This window comes from Canis lupus, chromosome 35 (genome assembly GCF_011100685.1).
Source record: "Canis lupus familiaris isolate Mischka breed German Shepherd chromosome 35, alternate assembly UU_Cfam_GSD_1.0, whole genome shotgun sequence".
NCBI classification, from domain to species: domain Eukaryota; kingdom Metazoa; phylum Chordata; class Mammalia; order Carnivora; family Canidae; genus Canis; species Canis lupus.
The window spans coordinates 2,967,469-2,981,421 of NC_049256.1; the positions used below are offsets into that span (position 1 = coordinate 2,967,469).

At 42.4% G+C, this 13,953-nt stretch overlaps 1 long non-coding RNA gene across 1 annotated transcript; it reads left to right on the top strand.

Moving 5' to 3' along the window:
• The first annotated feature begins 6,359 nt into the window (after positions 1-6,359).
• Positions 6,360-7,153, top strand: LOC119867596. The gene is made up of 3 exons (XR_005384106.1): positions 6,360-6,448; positions 6,538-6,712; positions 7,089-7,153. It is a non-coding gene; the product is annotated as an uncharacterized LOC119867596 (long non-coding RNA).
• Positions 7,154-13,953: the final 6,800 nt, after the last annotated feature.

Genomic DNA, 13,953 nt, shown 5'->3' on the forward strand with positions numbered 1-13,953 from the left:
TTCAGATGCCGTGTGTGCAGGGTCACACGTCTCACTGACTATCCAGCAGCCGCAGGGTAGTTCTGCCTGGAGGCTGACTTCAGCACGGACAGCAGCCTGAAGTAACCGCTTATTGGGAAGCTGGTAGCTGGTTACCTGCCACAGGGACCTGGGTGGGGCCCGAGAGGTCGGGTACAGACGTCCTACCCACTTCAACCAGAGTGGTCTGTCCCCAGCTAAAAGTCAGCATGTATCGTGGTCTAGCAATGTGCCAGGCACTGTGTCCAGGGCTTTGCCCACTTACAACAGTGCTATGTGTAGGTACAATTACTCCCACTTTAAAAATGAGAAAACTGAAAAAATAAAAAATAAATAAAAATGAGAAAACTGGACCTTAGAGAATTTTTGAAATGTGCTTCTCAAAACAAGTGTAGTGGCACACCTGGGCTCTGAGCCCATGGGGACTATCTCCACTCTGTATAGCATGTGGTATAGCATGTGTAAATAAGATGTCTTTAAATTCCACCAGGCAAAGGGCTTTCTTTGGTGCCACTTAATTTCTTGTTATGTTAAATCCTCTAACCAGAAGCTACAGATAAGGGCCATCCATGTGATTTTTCCAACTAATCCCTTAAAAAAATAAATGTGGGCAGACGATGCATGTGAAATGTTATAACATTAGCTACAGAACACTTAATTATTTGGAAAGACATTAATAACATATTTTAGAATGAAATAGCATATATTTTTAACACTCTTATGGAGTTTATGGAACAGTGTTGGGAATATGACATTTTTATGGAGAAGTGTTGGAGTAGTGGTTCTTAATGGGGAAAGGGAAGAAAATTTTGTTCCTCCTTCCCAGAAGGACAGGCACTTGGCAATGTCTAGGGAGAGTTTTGGCTGTCACCACTGAGGAAGGGGATGCTACTGGCATCTAGTGGATGGTGGCCACGGATACTGCTAAGCATCCTGCAATGCACAGGACAGCTCCCCATAACAAGTGATTATCCAGTCCAAAACGTCAATAGTGCCAAGGTTGAGAAACCCTAAGAGAGAGAGACAGAGATGTAGGTGGGTCAGTCCATAGGTAAGTAATTAAGTAGGTAGGTAGGTAGGTGGATGGATGGATGGATGGATGGATGGATGAGTAGATGCATAGATGGTTAGATAAGACTGTGCCCTAGAAGTTACCTTTGAATCAAAAGACTGACTCACAGTGTCATAATTATCCTTCCAGTTTTGGTATGACCTTGTGCTGTGGCTCCTAGTCCAAGCATTCAAATTTAATATGTCTTCCTAAGCATGTAATAATGTTATCAGTCATGTTTAAAAATAACTTACCAGTCATATTAAGGGGTAATGTGGAGCCTCATACAATTGGCGAGTACTTATCATCATCCAACATGTAGTTGTGTGAGAAGAGAGAGAAAAGAAAATATAAAAGGTTATTTCAAGATTCTGAAACTATTTAATTAGAAAAGTAATGACTCCATTCATGGAGATAAAGGAGTTGGGGAAAAAAGACCAATTGTGTTATTGTGGTGTTGGACACGTTGAGTTTGAGATGATCGTGATATGTCCAAGCAAAGATTCTTAGAAAACAATTCAGAACATGGGGCTGGAAACAGAATAGTTCTAAGATGAGAAGCTCAGGTTTAAAGTAATAGCTGAAGTCATGAGACAAGAAAATTATTTACTGGGAGCAAGAAAGTGGCAATATGGATAGGAAATGTGGCTTTGGAGAGCATCCCCAGGGAAGAGCCAAGAGGAGAGGAACTCACTAGGAGTTAGCTTTAATGTCACAAAGACTTCGGGAGGAGAGCATTTAAAGAACAGGGTGTGGTCGTCAGTAATAAATGCTACAAGGAGTTCAAGAGAAAAAAGGTGGAGGAAAGATCAGATATTTTGAAAACTGACCAGTAGCCTTTAGAAGAGCAATAGATGCAGATAATTAAGGAACAGGTAATTTTAAAAATGGAGACATTCTAGGTGACCAATTGTTTAAGAAGTGGGACAGTGAAAGGAAGCCAATTCAGGTGATGTGGAGACATGGGCTGAGCAAAACACATTTTTCCCTAAAATGACAGGTATTTAAATATGTTCTTTAGAAAGGTGAGGGAGGGAGTAGTCTATAAAAAGTGATCTCAATTGAATCAATTGCTCTTCTTCTATGAATAGAAGGAAAAAGGAAAGACTGATTCTAATATTTGAAATGTTAAAGTAACAAGGAAAATTTTACCTTACCAAATATACATAAGCCAAGAAGGATCAAATACTTAAATTTATTTCCTAATCTGCCCGAAACAATCAAAATCTTTTGGGTCTACTTCCAATTAAAAAAAAAAAAAGTGCTGCAAAGATAACTGGACCAAAGAAAGCTATCTCAGCGTGTATTATATTAACATCTGTAAAAGTTGTTCCTATTTTCCTATTCAGATTAGATTTCACAGCTTCCAGGAGAAACTTACGCAAGATGTTTGGCACAAGCTTGCAAATCAATGCTTATATGTTAAAAGCAAGAGTAATGTATTAGCTTAGTAAATTTGCTTTAATGCCAAGGGGGAAATGGTAGCGCTCACCTGGAATGGTTCCAGTGAGTGATAATCTATATAAAACAAAAGTGATGCAATTTGGAGCTATAATGACTATTGGTGATAAGAATAGCAGAGTAACGTGTTTGCTGCTTGGCAAGACGTGGCCCTGAGTTCAATTACATAAACATCCTTTGTAAAACTTGTTACGGAGTCAGGAAACCCAAATACAACTACCGTAATTGCAAAGAATTTTCCACATTCTTAACAAAATCCAGAAATCTGTGTCAAAGATAGTCATCGTCCACATTTACTCTGTCAATTTGAAATAAATCTGTATCTGTCCATTTTTTCATACCCACATTATTCCCAAAAGGATATAATGTTTTATTTCCTTTATAAGTATATAGCTAGCTTAAAATTCACAGTATAATATATGACTAAAACATGAGGATACATAGCACAGGGAAAGAATATTTAAATTTTCAAAAATAAAAAATAAAAATAAATAAATTTTCAAAGGCATAACTTCTTTGGGGAGAAAAAAACATGTATAGAAGATAGGACCCATGTTTGAGAACAAGACGAGGACTTAGAGATATATAGTTCAAACTCCACCTCCACCAATTTATATAAGATTAGCAAACTGAGGCCAACATCAGTGAATTGCCTAAAGCACTCCTCTAACTCTGATTTAAAAAGAACCGGAACCTAATTCATAGTTATTTTATCTTCAGTATAATTTTATCTCCATTCCTGGAAGTAATCACTATGGGTGGCATAGGCTTTTGTTAATAATAATAATATAAAAAATAAAAATGCATACATACATACAACAGTGATAAGAAGTCTTGTTGCTTGCCCCAGTCATTTTGGGAAAAATAGTGCTAATTTTCAACAACTCTCAGTTTTTTCTCTCGTGAGCTCATCAGAGTAAGAACAAGCTCATTTCCCTCTTTCAACCCCACTTACAGAGATAGAGATTAGACTTGATTCCTAAATGCTCTGCTAGAGGGTGGGCTGAAGATGAGGGCAGGCAGTGAATTCCCTTCCCAACCTCTGGCCTACGAAGGGTGGTGCTAATTGGTGAGAATACAGGATGATGGGGCTTGATTTGGTTGAAATCCCAAGCACAATGATCATCACACAGAACTTTAAGGAATCAGGCCAGCAGTGGGATTGACCACAGGGGTCAACGTAGGCTCAGCGAGGATAGGTCTCGGTTTTACTTAGTCTGGAAACTGAACCTAGATTTCAGGCCGCTCAGGGTAAGAGCGCACCACAACAGTTTCAAGGCAAGGAGAGCAGCATCACTTTGTCACAGAGCTGTCACACTTTAAAGAGGCTTGACAGTTTCCCGGTTTGCGGCGGGAGCACCATCCGAGAGCACGTGCTTCGCACCAAGCAACACCACCAGGATCAGTTACACAGCAAACCCTGACGTGAGCCCCAGCCAGACCCAAAAGCATCAAACCTCTGCTCTCACTCTATCAGATGACATCACCGTTGAATGATCCCCTAAGACTACAAGACACTTCATTTCCTTTCACACAGGTTTCTACTCTTTGGGGTTTGGATATCAAATGACAGCGGCTTCCAACATATCAAATGACTGACTTTCTATTTTTTTTTCAACCACGTAATGAAAAGATAAGTGATATTCTCCACCATATTCAAATTGTCTTATCACTTTAGGGAAATTATAAGGCCTTTCATTAAAGTGACTACCAATGAGTGCTCTAAGATTGGCCTCTACCATGTGATCACATGATGCTGGGTGTATGGCAACTCTGCATGCAGAAAAGAGTCCTTAAAAAAAAGAACAAAAGGAAGCCTACAAAATGTGCAAATTACACTGGACTTAAACTTTTAGACCCCTAGCATTTATTAATATAGAAATAAATTATTTTTTCCATCTGACTTGCCATATCAATCAATTTGTTGTCCTTAAGATGGATCAATTATCAATAAAGAAAGGACAGCATAGAAAAGGAAAGAGGGAGGAATATCAAATACAGTTGATGTAAAAACTGCTTCTTGTGTTCAAGAAAATGCATTAACTTGAACTAGACCAGTCCCATCAGTGCTCTATTGATAAATCTATTCAAGGAGGATGTTTAATGAATGGAGAAGAGTTATAATCACTTTATAAATTACTGTGGATCAAATGCTTATCTCCAAAGCAGCATTTGTCAAACTGTGCCCCAAAGGAAACTAGAGCTATGTGTAGGTGTTCCGAGGGAAACAAAGCTTCCGTCATCGGAGAGCACATTCTGTACACTTCTAGGTTTCTCAGACTAAAACTCCTAATGCGTGTCAGGTTAGGATGTGTCACTGGATGCCAGTGACACATTATTCTGAAGTCTCTAAAACAGCCCATTCTATAAGTAGTTTGAAGAGTTCACTTGTGATTTGTTTTCAGTAATGGTTTGCTTGGTAAAGTCTTTCCTCAAAGATAATCTCAAAGCAGATTTCTGCTCGAGTGTGTGTTAAACATCAAAAAGTCAGAGTTAGCAAGGTGTGTGAGCCAAGGAGGGTTTAAGGACCTAGGTATGCTACTACAGAAACGGTAAGGAAAGCCTGTATTGGCATACTTATCTGAACACACCTAACAAACCTTTTTTGCTTCTACCCCTCCTCACGCCCCCCAAAACACAGCAAAACATCCACACTTGGCCACTGGTAAGACCGTGAACTTCCTGAAGCTTGACTTAGTGCTCTATCCTCTTCTGCTCCCTCATTTTCTACCCCTTAAGACATCTCCTTCTTTCACTTGAAACATATAGCCAGCCCCTGTTTGCTCATTATCCCTTGTCAAAAATCTGCTTTTGAGGGCATCCCAGGTGGCTCAGCGGTTTAGCGCCTCCTTCAGCCAAGGGTGTGATCCTCGAGTCCTGGGATCGAGTCTCACGTCGGGCTCCCTGCATGGAGCCTGCTTCTCCGTCTGCCTGTGTCTCTGCCTCTCTCTCTCTCTCTCTCTCTCTGTGTCTCTCATGAATAAATACATAAAATCTTAAAAAAATAAAATCTTCTAAAAAACTTTTTAAAATATCTGCTTTTGAAAAGAATCTAACGTGGAAATCTCATCATGACCCAATTATCCAATAAAACCGTAAATATCTCTAGTAAAGATATTCCCACTTTAATAGGAGCAAATAAGTCAATCTCTAGTTAAAGAACACAGAAATCCTAAACTAAAAGGGACATTAGAGTTGAAGCTAATGGCTAAGACCACACTGGGAAGTAGAAATAGCATCAAACAAGCCTCATCAAAGTGTCTAACTTAACACTAACCCTAAAATATTCCATGACAGTGTTACTTACAAAACTGTGGAAACTGAAATCCTGTGCTAAGTTTTTCTCTAGTACATATGAGAGGAGAGAACAGAAGTTCCAGACCTCATAGCCATCCAACAAGCATTCACTCTGTTCCTAACACTGCTCTGGACACCAGGGATATATTGTGAATAGAAGAGGTACAGTCCCTGCCCTGTGGACCTGATATTCTACTGGTAAATACAGCATAGTGAGCAAACATAAAAAATACATATAAAATGTAACGTCAGATGGAGATCAAGGCTATGCAGAAAATAAAGCAGGTAAAGGGAGTGGGAGAGGGATACTTATTTGTTTTGGTTTGTTTTTTTTTTTGTTTTTGTTTTTGTTTTTGTTTCCTGGGGATTTTTTTGTGTGTGTTTGAAGGATATTCTTTTAGATGCAGTAGTCAGCAAGGTCTCCCTGAGAAGGTGACATTTGGTCAAGTTCCAGATTATACAAAGAAGCACATGGAAAGTCCCAGGAAAAAAGTCTCCCAGACAAAGAGAACAGTGAGAGTAAAGGAAGAAGGCCAGAACCAGCTGGGTCAGCTCCAAAAAGGGCAAGTGTCCGGCAGAGAGGGCAGGATCTGAGCCTGCAGGGTTCGTGGGTCATGACAGGTAACATAGACTTGATACTGAAGATGATGGGAACCCTTGAAGGGGTTTGGTCAGAACAGTGATCTGATTTTAATGTGCATTTTTTAAAGGTCACCCTGATGGCAGCACGAAGAAATCAGACTGAGAGACAGTTTGGGAGTAGAGAGAAACAGCAAGATCAGTCAGTGGACCATTGCGGGAGACAGGAGGGAGCTGATGTCAGCCCAGATCCAGGAGCAGTGGAGAGGGAGAGAGAAGAGGCTCAATTTCAGAGATGCTTCCAAGGTAGGAGATGATGGGGTTTGGCCTACATTAGACATGGAGGGTGAGGAAAATAAAGGCATCAAGGATTAATCTTGCATTAGAACAATCGGTGCTAATCTTTGAGATGGAGAAGAACGGGACAGAGGCTAGGGTAGGGTGGCAGGAGTGGCATTCTAATGTCAGTGTTTTAAAATTTGAGGGACCTCATACAATGTGCATGTGGAGAAATTATGTAGACGGTGTGGTTACAAGTCTAGGACTAGGGAGAGAGAACAATGTGAGAAGTGGCGGAGGGTGTTTGAGTCCATCAAGGGCAGTTCGGGTTATGTGAGAGCTCCCGGGGAAGAGGAAGGTGGCGTAGAGAAGAGATGCTAGGCCTACATCTTGGATATGCTAGCATTTATACAGAGGGAAGAGAAGGGCTGCCAGCCAAGGAGATGGACAGGAAGCTATCCATGGGAGAAGAAAAGAAAGAAAAGAAAGAAAAGAAAAGAAAAGAAAAGAAAAGAAAAGAAAAGAGAAAAATAAAAGTAAAGAAAAAAGAAAAGAGAAAAAGAAAAGAAAAGAAAAAAGAGAAAAAGAAAAGAGAAGAGAAAAAAGAGAAAAGAAAAAAGAAGAGAAAAGAAAAAAGAGAAAAGAAAAGAGAAAAAGAAAAGAGAAGAGGGATCCCTGGGTGGCGCAGCGGTTTGGCGCCTGCCTTTGGCCCAGGGCGTGATCCTGGAGACCCGGGATCGAGTCCCACATCGGGCTCCCGGTGCATGGAGCCTGCTTCTCCCTCTGCCTGGGTCTCTGCCTCTCTCTCTCTCTCTCTGTGACTATCATAAATAAAAAAAAAAAGAAAGAAAGTGCTGTGGAGGTAAAATCCCAGGTGCGCTCCACAACTGGGTGATAACCCAAGACGGTATCTTCCCATCTCCTGTCAACAGCTCCTGATCTGTTGAGACGAACCGCCCCTTTCCCTAACACCTTGATACATGGGGTGAACCATCGGCACACCCGACTTACAGAAACTGCTTACTTAGCCTTGCTAGAAGCTTAGAACAAGTCAATATAAACATCTACATTTTGATTGAGAAGGTTTCTATGGAGGGCACTGGGGGGGCTCAATTGATCAAGCGCCTGCCTTCAGCTCAGGTCATGATCCCGGGGTCTGGGATCGAGTCCCACATTGGGCTCCTTGCATGGAGCCTGCTTCTCCCTCTGCCTGGGTCTCTGCCTCTCTCTGGTCTCTCATGAATAAATAAATACAATCTCAAAATGAATGAATGAATAAATAAATAAATAAATAAATAAATAAATAAATAAATAAATAAAATCAGAAAGAGAGAGAGAGGGAAATAAAAGGTTTTGATCGTCAGATGGCACCCTTAGAAACAGGGTAGAAGGAATAGCACAAAAGGTCCCCCATGCAGCTGCCGATGTTGCTCGGACGTGAGACACCTCTTAGGGACATTAGGAAAGGTTCACATATTATTTTGAAAGTGCTAAATTATCAATTAATTTGACCTTCAAGAGAGTCTCCACTATATTTTAATTTAGGAACTACCTGAAAACATGGACACTGGGGGGACTTTTTTTTTTTCCTCTCTCACACAATTTTTGGAATAAGCAAAAAATGTCCTAGGGCACCTACCTGGCCCAGTCAATAGAACATGCAGTTTTTGATCACAGGGTCATGGGTTCAAGCTCCAAGTTGGGTGTGGAGCTTACTTTAAAAAAAAAAAAAAAAAAAAAGATGAACTATGTCTCCAGGGATGGATCATATGTGGTGTATGGCATCCTGTCTATGCATCGCCATCTCCCCACCCAGTCCCCCCCCCCCCCCGAAAAAAACCTCTTAGTTGTTTCATTTGTCCCAGATTCTCAACAGGGAGCAATTTATCTCTCGGGGAGGCCCTAACTAAGGTGACATCTGGGAGGGTCCAGAGACATTTTTGCTTATCACAAGTCGGGGGCAGGTGTTACGACTCTTTCCAGCCTAGTAGGTAGAGAGCAGGGATGCTGCTAAGTATCCTGCAGTGTGCAGGGCGCTGCCCGCGGCAGGATTACCAGGCCCCAGAGGCAATAAAGCTGAGGCTGAGAACCCCTGGTCCTTTGAATGTATGGTTCATAGGACCATACATGAACCCCGCCACGAACCCCCCCAAAGCCTGAGGGCTGCTTTAAGCTGCATACTGCGGTATCTACACTAGGAGAGCTAATCTTCCCAAACGCGGCACCGCCGCCCACCCAGGAGGAGGCTGCTGGGCAGCATAGGGTGGAGGCCGAGAAAGCCTCTGGGTGCAGCCCAACCGAGCGCCAGGTCCTAATGCTTGGGCTTCGATCCAAGGCCTGCCTGGACTTGGGCGCTCGCTCCAGCAGACGCATGACACCAACTGACCTTTCTTTTAGAAAAGCTGATTGAAGATGTGAATGAGGAGGAGGTTGAGGTTAGATGGATGCTGCTTTGTGACCGTATGAAACTCCACAAAATGCTTTAAATTCTGAAAGGGGGAAAATAATAAATAAATAAATAAATAAATAAATAGTTCTGAAAGGGACACATTAAGCTTCTTCAGGACCAAAAAAGTGATATTAAGTTTTAAATAAAAGGCAGTAATTACGTACACTGGTGACTTGTTTCTGCACATTGGTAATAATATCTAAGGTCTTGTCTGAACACTGGATCCTAAAAGTTTTAATTAAAATATTTTTTATGATTACAGAAGTCGTCAGAGAGGGAGACAGAACATGAGAGACTCCTAACTCTGGGAAACGAACTAGGTGTGGGGGAAGGGAAGGTGGGCGGGGGGCGGGGGTGACAGGGTGACGGGCACTGAGGGGGGCACTTGACGGGATGAGCACTGGGTGTTATTCTGTATGTTGGCGAATTGAACACCAATAAAAAATAAATTTATAAAAACAAAACAAAACAAAACAAAAAGCAAACTAACTATAAATGAGCATGTAAGGGTCTTTTTCCTAGAAAAAAAAATTAAAAAGCAAAACAAATCAAAATGGAAAGTTTCTTCGTACCCACTCTGAGGTTCAAATGAAAACACCCGAGGAAAAAAAGTGTTAGCACAGCATCTGGAATGTAGTGGACACTCAGTAAATGTGAACCATCATTACCCTTACTATCAGTTCCTAAAGCCATGTGACCTTGACACCCACGGTCCACCCTAAAAGCCGAGCCAATTACTTTCCCAGGCACGTAAAGGAATATTTCTCTACTTGTCACCTGGAGAAGAAGGAGCCCTCACAGAAGCTGACAAAGCGCTCAAGGTTCAAAACAACTGTGTGCGTGCGGATGTCTCCCTCCCTGACTCCTTCCTTCTCTCCCTCTCTCCCTCCTCCCCCCTCCCTCCTCTCCCTCTGCCCCTCCATCTCTCTCTCCCCCCATCTTCTCTCCCTCTCCCAATCTCTCCTCCTCTTTCCCCCTCTCCCTGTCCCCATCTCTCTATCTGCCTTTGTCTCCCCTTTGTCTCTCTGTCTCTGTCTCTGGATGACCATTCTCTTACCTTGAGGACAGGACTCCCCGGTCTTTGGTGCTGTGCCCTCTGGACTCACCTCTGCTCACCTTGCAGCAGCCTTGCCCACACTATCTGAGGAAGGCCCCAGGCCACGTCTGCTAGTGTGCGACGCCAGCTCCGCGCGGCTTGCCCGGGGCACACCTGAGCACCATCACGCGTGAGGCCGGGCTGAGCCAGGGGGGACCAGGGCCGTCAAGACCTGGAGGGACCAGGAGGAGAGGCGGGATGGCGGATGCTCGCGGGGGAAGCAGCCTCATGCCCGGGCGCCTCTCTAACTGGATGCTGCCCATCATACTCCACTGTTACTCAGAAGCACCGTCTTCTCACCCACACATGTCTCCCCCTTTACTTTCCCATTTCCCCTTGCCTTTCCAGGCTCCAGGCCACGAACCTTACGGCTTTCTTCGACTCCTGCCTCTCCAAGTCTGGCTAATCCTTCCTTCGAGCGTCCTCCGTCTCTGTCCCTCCCCCTCCATCCAGTGGCCCCTCCCGAGCCCAGCCCCCCGCCAGACCATTGTCCCCGCAGCCTCCGTCTGGCCCTTCGTCAGCACCTCCTCCCTCTAATCCACTGTAATTCACTCTCAAAGCGACAACACGCATCCCTCTTTCTGCCTTGCATGATGGGGCCCTTAGATATATTTGCACTTCTCTCTGCAAATCTTTGATTCCAGCCAAACTGATCTTCTCGGTTCCCCATCCCTCATGCTTTTTCCCTACCCAGAGAGCCGTCCTCTCTCTCTGCTTGGACCTGAGGCCCAAGCCATTGCCACCTTCTTGGAAGGACTTTCCTCCGATCCGTTGTATCTGTACCTTCTGCTCCCCTGCTTGGACCCTGACCACGTGCTTTCCTGTCCTGATAATTACCTCTGTATGTTTAGGTCTTATTTCACCAGCTACACAGTAAGCCCTGAGACAAGAGAGAAACCGTATTCTGCATTTTGGCCCCTCTGCCCCTAATACGCACAGAAGGAGCGTATTAATGTTGTTGATGAGGGACTTTGTGTTCCTACTGGTCAACCACGGTCTCCCATGTGTACATGTGACTTTCTGAGATTCCTGCTCACTCTGGGGAAGTGATTCACGCAATAGGGGGACCCTGGCTCATTGACTTTTTCTATTCATAATCTCTGTAAAGACTAGAATGTCTAGTTCTCAAACTTGCTAGAAAAATAAGCCACACCTGACCCAACAAATAGCAGCAACCAGGAGCTTATAGACTGTAAGGTACTATGTTCTAAGCTTGTTTTAGAATCATCATGAGACTTAGTGAAGAATTATCATAGGTTTTTGTACCTTTTAATACTTTTCCATCATAATAAATGAAAATATATATATATATATATATATTCAAAACAAACAAACAAAAAATGGAATCAGCCCTATAAATACAAAGAAGAAACTGATGGTTGACAAAGCAGAGGAGGCCTGAGGATTAGGCAAAGTGGATGAAAGGGAGTGGGAGACACAGGCTTCCAGTTATGGAATGAACAAGGCATGGGACTTAAAAGCACAGCACGGAGAATAGAGTCACCGGCATTGTGAGAGCATCGTGTGGTGACAGAGGGTGGCTGTACTTGCGGTGAATATAGCATAATGTAGAGAGAGGCTGAATCACTATATTGCACACCTGAAACTAATATAACTCCAACTATATTTAACTTATGTTTTAATAAAATAAAATAAATACAATATGCATCCTTTTTTTTCCCTATAAGAATCTGATTCAGGGACACCTGGGTGGCTCAGCGGTTGAGCATCTGCCTTCGGCTCAGGGCAAGATCCCTGATTCCCAGGTTCGAGTCCTGCATCAGTCTCCTTGCATGGAGCCTGCTTCTCCCTCTGCCTGTGTCCCTGCTTCTCTCTGTGTCTCTCATGAATTAATTAAAAAAAATTTTTTTTAAGAATCTGATTCAACTACCATGAGTACAATATTCTAAGCATGTTTTGCATTCATCATATCACTTTGTGATCAGATGTCTTCACAGTTTTAGCATAACTGAGATGACTGTGTTTTACTTATTTGTATCTGCAGATACAAATAAAAGCAAACCAAAAGCAAAGTTTGCTTTTGAAGCCAAAGCAAAGTTACAATACGAACTATGTAGATCAGCTAATAGGATCAACTGGGCTCCATTTAATTAGGTAACTAACAAATATTTGTTGAATATACTTTTAGAAACATTAAACTTTCCCACAGCCTCACGAGGATGGTAATAGCCATATTTAGTATCAGAAAATTGAGTGTAATAAGAAATACCTTGCGTGTGATTACACAGCCAATAAATGCAGCAGGATTAGAACCCTGTTCTATCAACTCCTAACTCTAGGAAATGAACAAGGGGTGGTGGAAGGGGAGGTGGAAGGGGGGTGGGGGTGACTGGTGATGGGCACTGAGGGGGGCACTTGACGGGACGAGCACTGGGTGTTATTCTGTATGTTGGCAAATTGAACTCCAATAAAAATAAATAAATAAATAAATAAATAAATAAATAAATAAAGGATTAGAACAAAAGAAATAAAAATAAAAAGGTGGTAATAAAAAAAAAAAGAACCTTGTTCTATCTATCTCCAAGTCTTGCTCTTGACTGCCTTCCAATAGACAACCAAAAGAGAAGACCCAGATTCCCAGACTCAAATCCAGTAGAAAGAGCTGGAGTGTGTCACTGCGCAGAGCAAGCACAACACAAATATGTGAACATACAGACCCTGAGTGGGAGGCTTCTCCTCTGAAGAGTTTGTGCTTATCATGCAGCAGGTGGGTTCTGTTACTTTACTAAGGGGAGTTGAAACCATAGTGGAAGCCAGTTAGGGCAGCGATTTGTGCAAAGGTGTTCTCCACCTCACCCTCCAAGGAAATGCTTCTGCAGGAGCAAACAAAATTCAAACTTGTCTCTTGAGGTCTTCTGGTCTATCCTCCCACCCTACCTGCCACATGCAATCTGCAATTTACAAATAAATTTAAAACATATAATAAAAGTACTATGAACAATGCTGGAAGTAACCACATCCATTCTGCACTACACCCCCAAATCCCAGCATGGTACATTTTCCAAATGAGAAAGAAGCCACAAAAAAAAAAAAAAAAAAAAAAAAAAAAAAAAAAAAAGAAAGAGAGAAAGAAGCCACATATCAGGACAACCAACATAAATGCTACAGCTTGGGACGCCTGGGTGGCTCGGCGGTTGAGCGTCTGCCTTCGGCTCAGGGCATGATCCTGGGATCCGGGATCGGGTCCCACATTGGGCTCCTAGCAGGAAGCCCGCTTCTCCCTCTGCCTGTGTCTCTGCCTCTCTCTCTCCGTCTCTCATGAATAAATAAATAAAATCTTTAAAAATAAGTAGATAGCTATAACTTTTACAACTATAACCTACACATAAGTAACTTTAACCTACACATAAGTAACTTTCAAAAGGTAGCAATTGTTTTAAGTAAAGTCCTTAGGAATATATATATATATATGTGTGTGTGTGTGTGTGTATCATATCCCTTGTAAAAATTCTCATTATTTTCAAAGCAGACGTTTCATGTAAGGAAATAGCAGATGTTGAGCTTGAAGGTGGACTCTTCATTGGGAAAGTCTGAATTCAAGTAGAAGAAAGCTATTACCCTAATGTGAATGATTCACTTATTAAGAAGCAGGAAGCTTGTTCTTAAGAGGGGAACATCTATTCATTGCTCACCGACTTAATGATATTCATGGTATTATTCCTTGTAGTTCTACAATTAACCTTTAGTCATGCCATTTTTTCT